The sequence below is a fragment of the Pseudonaja textilis genome, chromosome 5 (assembly GCF_049901715.1).
Source record: "Pseudonaja textilis isolate UNSWEBS1 chromosome 5, rPseTex1.2, whole genome shotgun sequence".
Lineage (NCBI taxonomy): Eukaryota > Metazoa > Chordata > Lepidosauria > Squamata > Elapidae > Pseudonaja > Pseudonaja textilis.
This window is the reverse complement of record NC_141994.1, coordinates 18,763,488-18,772,800: the sequence shown is the minus strand read 5'-3', so window position 1 is coordinate 18,772,800 and position 9,313 is coordinate 18,763,488.

Below are 9,313 nucleotides of genomic sequence, written 5' to 3'. Positions count from 1 at the left end.
GAGGAGAGAAGCAGTTTCATTTTCAACAGACTCAGAGCTTAGCCTAGGCTACTTCTAGTTTCAGTTTCCAAACAGTCCTCATTGGCTGACTTATGCCTATTCATTGACTGACCTTGTTACCATGCTCTATTCCAGTTCGTGAATATACTTCGGCAAGATCTATTTATCTACTTGCATTTGTATGCTTTAAACTGCTAGATGGGCAGGAACTAGGCAAAGATGGGCATTTACCCTGCTGCACAACGCTCAGATCTCAAACCTAGACTGTCAGCTTTTCAGCTGACAAGCCCCACTGAGCCATCATGGCACCCCCTAATTCCATGGAGTCCTTTAAAATGTAACTCTAACTCTCTCCCTCTCCCTCTCCCTCCCCCATCCTCTCTCTCCATATCCCTCTCCCTCTCCCTCTCTTTCTCTCTCTCTCTATATATGTATGTATGTATGTATGTATGTATGTATGTATGTATATATATATATTCTTAAGTTTTCGTGGGTCTTTATATGTATGGTATTCCGCTTTGTTCGGGTATTTTCCCACGTCATTATAGTTGTGCTTTTAAAGTTGTAGCAACGTTTCAGCAGAATCTCATCTGCCATCATCAGGCTTCTGTATTGTTTCGTTGAAGAAAAAACCATTCTGGCACAGCAGTAGGCTAGCCCCAAATTTAAAACAGAAACGGCTGTGAAAGTCTGACTCACAGACTAACACAATACAGAAGCCTGATGATGGCAGATGAGATTCTGCAAACGTTGCTACAACTTTAAAAGCACAACTACAGACGTGGGAAAATACCGAACAAAGCTGAATGCCATACATGTAAGTACCAGAAAACTTAAGAATATATATATATATATATATATATATATATATATATAGAGAGAGAGAGAGAGAGAGAGAAGAGAGGAGAGAGAGAGAGAAAGCGCACACACACACATACACATATATGTATATTTGTTTCTTATGTTTTCGGGGGTATTTATATGTATAGTATTTAGCTTTGTTTGGGTATTTTCCCACGTCTTTATAGTTGTGCTTTTAAAGTTATAACGACGTTTTGGCAGAATCTCATCTGCCATCATCAGGCTTCTGTACTGAGTTCGTCTTAGTCGTGTGTGTCAGGCTTTGGCAGCTGTTTCTGTTTTAAATTTTCACAGGAAAATTTAAAACTTTATGGGGGAAAAAACTGTGTGTGCCTATTTGTAGGATGTGCAAATGGATGTTAAAAATGTATTTGTGATCTGAGTTAGGAAGAGTCTCTGCCAATTTTGTCCCCTAATTCAGCATTTGTCGTTGTATTTAACGTTAAAAATCAGGGCAGTATCAGTGAGGGTTTTTTTGGTATGCTAAAAATGAAAACAAATTCAAAACTCAAGATAAAACATGGAAGGAATATAAGAGATAAACAGGGGGGGGGATTCTACCAGTTTGCACCTATTTACTAGAACCAGTTGTTAACATTCTAAGCATTTTGGAGAACCAGCTGTTAGAAGAAATTACTGGCCTAATCCTGTAAGGAAGGCAGGAAGGAAACATTCTGGTGTTGTTGCTTACAGAAACTGCCTCTCCATTAATCCTTATTACCTTCTTGGCAGGACTAGACTTCCTGTCTCAGGAACTTCTCTGAAGGTTTTTTTCCTCCTTTGCTGGTACTTTGCTTTGTGTGGAGTGACCATTCAAAGTCACAATGGCACTGAAAAAAGTGACTTATGACCATTTTTCACACTTACAACTGTTGCAGCATCCCCAGAGTCATGAGAGGCCAGGCGAGGAGATGTGAGTGATGTTGAGTTGGCCACACCCAGCCAGTCACATGACCACCAAGCCACGCCCACCAAGCCACGCCCACAGAACCGGTTATTAAAAAAATTGAATCCCACCCCTGGAGATAAATGATTGACTTTCTTAAATCTAAAGCAATTTTTTTAAAAGGTGGGGCAGGCTATTAGTAGATAAATGACACTGTCAAGATGATATCTCTAATTTGATAATGAATAGTATCTTCCTGAGGCAAAGTCACACCAGATACCTTCTATCAGATGTGAGATGATGCAGACTCCGATTGTGACACCTCTTAAAACTATGGAACCGCCTGAAGATAGAATACAGAGTAAAAGTTGGAAGAGACATTTGAGGTCTTCTATCTAGTTCAGTCCCCTGTATCTTTCCAAACAAAAGGCTATCCAGTTTCTTCTTGAAAACCTCCAGTGATGGAGCATCAACAATTTCGGGAAGCAAGTTGTTCCACTGATTAATGGTTCTCACTGTCATGAAATCTCCTTCATTTTAGGTTGGATTTCTCTTTAATAAGCTTCCATCCATTGGGGATTCACTTTATTCTGAAGAAAATTGGCAACTAGATCTAGTGCAAGACCCATAAAAAGCCTCACAGCAAGATAGGAGGTAAATAAATTTAACACATACATAAAGTAAGATTAAAGGACTAACTTTATTGCCCAGTGGTATATTCTTAATATGAATTGATGGAAAAGAAGGATAAAATCGTTTCACAGGCATTTCAGCTCAAAAGTTGGAAGCATACCAAACTTCCAATTAAGAGACAATTAAGAAAAGAACCAGAATTAAATCAAGTTTGATAGGATCATCCAATTTTGTGCTGTCAGAAAGTAGTTCCCAAAAGAACTACAGTATAAAACAAAAACATATCAGAAGCAGAGGCTTAAGTGAAAAGGTTTGATCCACAAGATAATTTTATCTTGCCATGTAACATTAAGGAAATAGTGTCAAATTTATTCAATGTATTCCCCTACTTGTTTGTTGTTGCTGATATACAGGTAGATCTTGTAATTTTGGCATGCATAAAACTGTATGGCATGAAATCACTGATCAAGCGAGTTTGAGCCAGAGGGAGTTGGATGTCTTCTACCGCATGAACATACCTTATGAATATCATTTCAGTAATTGCTGGAGCATAGTTGACTGATGGCCACAGCCAGATGTGGAGAATGCGCTGACAGTGTTGCACAACCATTTCATAGATGTTGGATGGTGTCTTCCTGCCCTCTACTGGACACAGATTGAATGCCAATAAAAGGAGAATATTTATAGCTCAGGGTTGAAATGAGGGGTTCGTGGTGCTCTCTGAGTTTGCTTGTTTTCATTACCCAAACTAGGTAATATCATCAGTGCTAGTAAGGAGTTGCTGTTGTCAGTTTATGTTCTGGTGACTTGCCTGTCTGTGTGGGTGTGAGTAGTCTTAAGAGATTCTTTGGTTGGGCTGTTGATGGCTCTTTGGCAGTTTCTTGATTGGGGTATTATTTAAGTGATTACTGGTCGGAAGTTAACCTTGAAGTTAATCTATCTATACTGATCTGGCTACTGATTACTGAGGGAGAGGTGCTGCAGTTGTTATCTTTTGTGCTGGTCGATGGTCTCTTTTGCATAATCTATAGAGGTTATTAATGTCTACTGATGGCCGAATACCAGGCTTCTAGAAATTCCCTGGCGTTTGGGGGATTTGGCCTGGTCTAGGATTGTCACATTTTCCCAATTGAAACTATTGAATGAACAGATGTTTGGGTGGGTTATTTTGCTGATTCCCGTGAAGAGCTGCCCACTGAATTTTGAATCTGCTCCTCCAATTAACACTTTGTGGTTTCCTCCATCTTTTGCTTTCTTTCTATCATTGTTGCAAGTAAATCAACTTATGGGCTTTATTGGAAAACAGAGAAAGCATTTAGTCTCATGCAGAGGTTGGCTTATGGGTCCTGGATGGGTTGGGGTGGAAATGGGAGATAATTTTTAAATGACTGTGTTCTTCAACAAGAGCAATAGCACTTAGACTTTATAATGCTTTGCAGCCCTCTCTAAGCTGTTTTAAAGAGTCAGCAACTTGCCCCCAACAATCTAGGTCCTCATTTTACCCACCTTATCTGAGTCAACCTTGAACCTGGTGGGATTTGAACAGCTGATAGTCAGCAGAAGTGGCCGGCAGTACAGCACTCTAACCACTGCTCCACTGAGGCTCTAATGCTCAATGCAGAGTTTGGTGGCATTGGTTTTATGGCGAGCTTACATGTTTATTCATTTAATTGATGTATTGGTTTGATTTGTATGGTGGCAACCCTAGACAGCCAATGACATAGAAACAGAACACAAAGCAACATCAAAGCAGCATTAAAAAAAAACTTATAAAGGCAGCTTGGGTGAAAAGCAACCACAAAACCATTCCCCACCATCCATTCAGAGCTGAAAAAACTTCTGGAATGAGAAGCGAAACATCTTAAAAAAAAACCCACAGAAAGTCCAGTTGCCTTTTTGAAAAAAAGCACCTTTGGGACAACCATGACATGGATGATTGAGAATCTCCATAGATACCAACCACAACATTTAAGCGCACAACTAAACAGGCTTCCGCTGATCTGAGGCCCAAACTTAGGCACCCATCCATCAATGTTTTCTCATTGAAGAAATGGGAGAATGTGGTAAACATCTCAGAAGCAACCCTCCCTAGTTTCTTCAGTTGTAAAGGTGGGTGGAGTGAGACGTGTTTTCAGACTTCCAATATTCTGTTAACATAACCTCGTAATAAAGTTAGAGCTAAAACTTCTAGGTGTGCTTCTTGTCTTGGCTACAATGCAAGGCCGACAACATCTTTGGGCGGGGGCATCACTGACCTGCAGCTTGTATAAAAATGCCCCCTTCCTTTATAATAGGTTAAGGGGTTGCGGGCTGCTGCTGCTTCTTGCTCTCTCTCACTTTAATTTACTTTATTGTAATTGCACCTCGTGCAACGAAATTAAATACCATCTTCAGTGTACATTATGACTGAAAATAAACACAAACACACATCCTTCACATTCTGTACACTGAATTGAAAATCCCTGATATTGCATTAATATGGCACTATACTGTCACGCAGTATAGCTGGAGTCCGATTCTGAGGGGGAGATTGAGCAGCTGACAGGGAGTGGGAGTGGGAGTGTGGCTCCAGTGGCTGTGGAAGAAATGTGGGAAGGGCACAGTCCGATGGGGCATTCAGAGGAAGACCCAGGGCCATCCCCTCTTCATCCTAGGGCACGCAGGGAGGAATGGAGAAGGGAGCAATGTGGCTTATGGGAGAGAAAAAGGCCCTGATCCCTTTCATTAGTTGCAGCTGGGAGAACAGGAAATAAATGGGGCGTTTGCACAACAGCTCCTTGCTGGAAGCAAAGCGTGCATTATCTTGGTCGAGCCTTATCTGGGTTTTGGCGTCCTCCCAACTGTGGGTGCTACGTTATCCTTTCAAAGCCTGCAATTTATCATCCTGGCCTGCCATGTTAATTACTTCAGTGGGGTTTGTGTTGGTTTTTTTTATTTCTAATTATCTTTACTTTGTGTTCGGACTGCATCTCTGCCCTTTGTAAACTGTTTTTTGAAGAGTTAGTTATCCAGCCGAGGATAATAGAGGCCAAGTTGGAGGCATTAAAGGGAATTTATTCTACTTTTGTGATTTTGTTATTTTTGTGTCATGCCCCGTGTTATCACATATACAGTAGGATTCGATAGAGTTACTGCCCTGGGATAGAAGCTGTTTTTCAGCCTATTTGTCCTTGTTTTTATTATCCTGTACCGTCTGCCATAGTTCAAAAAAAGAAAAGAAAGGGTGCCCTTTTTTTGAAAAAGCATCCCATGAGGAATTAGACATTTGATGGGTCATACATGGACTGTGGCTCAAGCAGGTTTCTATGGAGCATTGGGGGGGGGGGCTTTTCCTGCAAATTTGTTCCAGTTGTTAGCAAGACCGGGAACACTTTCTAGGAGGTGGCTTGTCTTTTCTGGGTAAGCTAAGCAAGGTAGGTGTTGTGGTTCACTGGCAGCTGATGTGAGGGCAAAGGGGAACCAGTCAGGGAGTCTGGAAAGGACTTGGCCAAGGGTCCTGCATCTGATGAAGGGATGCGTCCAGGACCATCTGGGAGTGGGGTGCTGCCTTCGGAGCCTGGTAGCAGAGAGGTAGAGGACCCAGGGGAGCCTGTTCCCAGTGCGCATGTGCGCAGGGCTGCTAGAAGGCGAGAGCAGCTGAAGCAGAAGGGGCGACTCGGGAGTAAGGCTCTCGAGGAGGTGATTGCCCCTCCCATAAGGGATAAAAGTCAGACCTCAATGACGAACTCTTTGCAGGAAGCAACGTAGTTCAATATATTTTGAGTCCTTCCTGAAGCTCTGCGTATGCTGGTCGGTTTTTTCTGCTACTGTTATAATTACTTTGGAGACTTCTGTTTTTGGCAGCATTCCACAGCGCTGATGAGCATGGGCTTACCTTGGGAAACTGTGTATAATTAGTTCTGGCTAGAAAATGAAAGTAATTTCCAGCCTTGCATTAAAATAGGTTTTGCTTTTCAAACAAGCTTGTGCTTTTAGTACGTTTGACGAAGCCTGGGTCAGAACAGGTGTAGTGGTGAAGGCAACAGGCTAGAAACTGGGAGGTGGCGAGTTCTAGTCCTGCCTGAGGCACAAGGACAGCTGGGTGACCTTGGGCCAGTCATTCTCTCTCAACCTGAGAAAGCAGGCAATGGCAAACCACGGCTAAAAATCCTTGCCAAGAAAACTGCAGGGATTTGTTCAGGCAGTAGCCAAGAGTTAACGCTGACTCGAAGGCATCCGGGGGCGGGGGGGGAGAAGGGGGAGGAAACCAAATACAGGTTGTCCTCAACTTACGACCACAATCGAGCCCAAAATTTCCATTGCTGAGCCAGACCGTTGTTAAGTGTGTTTTGCCTCAATTTAAGACCTTTCTTGCCACAGTTGTTAAGTGAATCACTGCGATTGTTAACAGTATGGTTGTTCAGTGAATCTGGCTTCCCCACAGACGTTGTTTGTCAGAAGGTTGCAAAAGGGGATCACATAATCCCGGGGACACTGCGACCGTCATAAATACGAGCCCATTGCCAAGCGTCTGAATTTTGATCACGTGATGCTGCAACGGTCATAAGTGTGAAAATTACGCTCATAAACCCCCTTTTTCAGTGCCGTTGTAACTTTGAATGGTCACTAAACAAATAATTGTAAACTGAGGACTATTTGCAATGGGTTGTGTTCAGGTGGGCAAAGAAGAGCCCATGGTAGGTTGGTGGTGGGAATATCTGCTCTGGGTCACATAAACAGGTAACAGATAATCAGAGGGACCTTATAGGTCATCTAGTCCAACCCTCCCCCCTGCCCAAGTAGGAGACACTACACCATTTCTGACAAATGGCAGCCCAATCTCTTCTTGAAAGTCACAAGTGATGGCGCTCCCACAATTTCTGAAGGCAACTTCTGTTCCATGGGTTGATGGTTCTCCCTGTCAGAAAGTTTCTCCTTATTTCCAGGCTAAATCTCTCTTTGTTCAATTTCCATCCATTATTCCTTGTCTGGCCTTCATCTGCTTTGCAAAATAGCTTGACCCCTCCCTCCTCTCTGTGGCATCCCCTCAAATATTGGAAGATGCTATCCTGTCTCCCCTGGTCCTTCTCTTTACTAGACTAGCCAAGCGCAGTTCCTGTAACCGTTCTTTGTATGCCTTAGTTTCCAGTCCCCTAATCCTCCTGGTTGCTCTTCTCTGCACTTTTTCTAGAGTCTCAACATCTTTTTTATAATGTGGTGACCAAAACTGGATGCAGTACATGATCAGGAAAGAGAAGGCGGGCTGCTCACCATAGAGGAGCGGGCAATGTTCTGAAGTGCCATCAAAAAGCTCCGCCTGTTGGGTTGGATTAAACACAGGGAGGGAAGGAATCAAATTTGTTTTTGAGCTGATTTTTGCTTCCGCTGATTCGGATTTTCAGAGAGTTTTCCTGCTGTCTGTCCGTGGGACGGACAGAATCCTTCCCTCTTCTCAACATTTCTTTCAAGGGAGGGAAAGCCAGTCCAGTCTTCTGCTATCTTGTGTCTGAGTCATGAAATCAGATAACAAAGCAACCGAGGCCAAAATAACAAGGCTATCTTTCTTACAACAAAACAGCAAACATGCTGACTCAGTTCTTGGGAATGCTGTGGCATGGGTGGCCCGAGGGCAGCCCTGGGGAAGGCAAAAAGTGGCCCGCCTCGAAGTTCCGGTAGGCCACGCCCACCATGGCCACACCCACCTAGCAACTGGGCAGAGAACCAGTTGCTGGGATTTTTGAATCCAACCCTGGTTACAACGGCACTGAAAAAAGTGACTTATGACCATTTTTCAGTGGTATGACCTTTACAGCATCCTGGCCACGTGATCAAAATTCAGCTGCTTGGCAACTGGTTCGTATTTATGATGGTTGCAGCGTCCCGGCGTCCCGTAAACCCCTTTTGCGACCTTCTGACAAAGTCCATGAGTAAACCAAACTTAACCGTGTTACTAATGTAACAAAAATTGCACTGATTCACTTAACAACAGTTAAGTCGCAAAATGGGACAAAATTCACTTAACAAATGCCTCAATTACAAATGAAAATCTGGGGCTCAATTGTGGTCATAGGTTGACATCTACCCGTATGTTACACCCCAAAAGGCAGTTCTGCCTCTCGCCCCTCCATCTCTCCCAATCTGAAGAATATCACAGATCCATTCTACAGAGGAATTACTGAGTCTGTCATCTGCACCTCTATAACTGTCCGGTTTGGCTCTGCAACCCAACAGGACAGACAGAGACTTCAGAGGGTAATTAGGACTGCAGAAAAAACAATTACTACCAACCTGCCTTCAGTCGAGGACCTGTATACAGCAGGAGTCAAAAAGAGGGCTGTGAAAATATTTACAGACCTCTCACATCCCGGACAAAAACTGTTTCAATTCCTACCCTCAAAACATTGCTATAGAGCACTGCACACCAGAACAACTAGGCACAAGGACATTTTTTTCCCGAAGGCCATCACTTGGCTCAACAAGTCCAACTATTTACAAAGTCCGCATTACTACACTATAGAGCACTGCACAGCAGAACGAGACACAAGAACAGTTTTTTCCCAAAAGCCGTTACTCTGCTAAACAAATAATTCCCTCAACACTGTTCAACTACTTACAAAGTGTACACTACTATTACTGTTAATCTTCTCACCACTCCTTATCACCCATCCCCTCCCACTTGACTGTTTCCTAGTATGATTTGATTGTTGATTGTACCTTATGACTATCACTGTGTTGTACGTTATGATTCTTGATTCTTAATGAATGTACCTTTTCTTTATGTATACTGGGAGTATTTACACCAAGACAAATTCCTTGTGTGTCCAATCACACTTGGCCAATAAAGTATTCTATGCTATGGTATGCTATGCTATGCTATGCTATGCTATGCTATTAATATTCTCATCACTCATCACCCATCCCCTCCCACTTGTGACTGTATGACTGTCACGTATC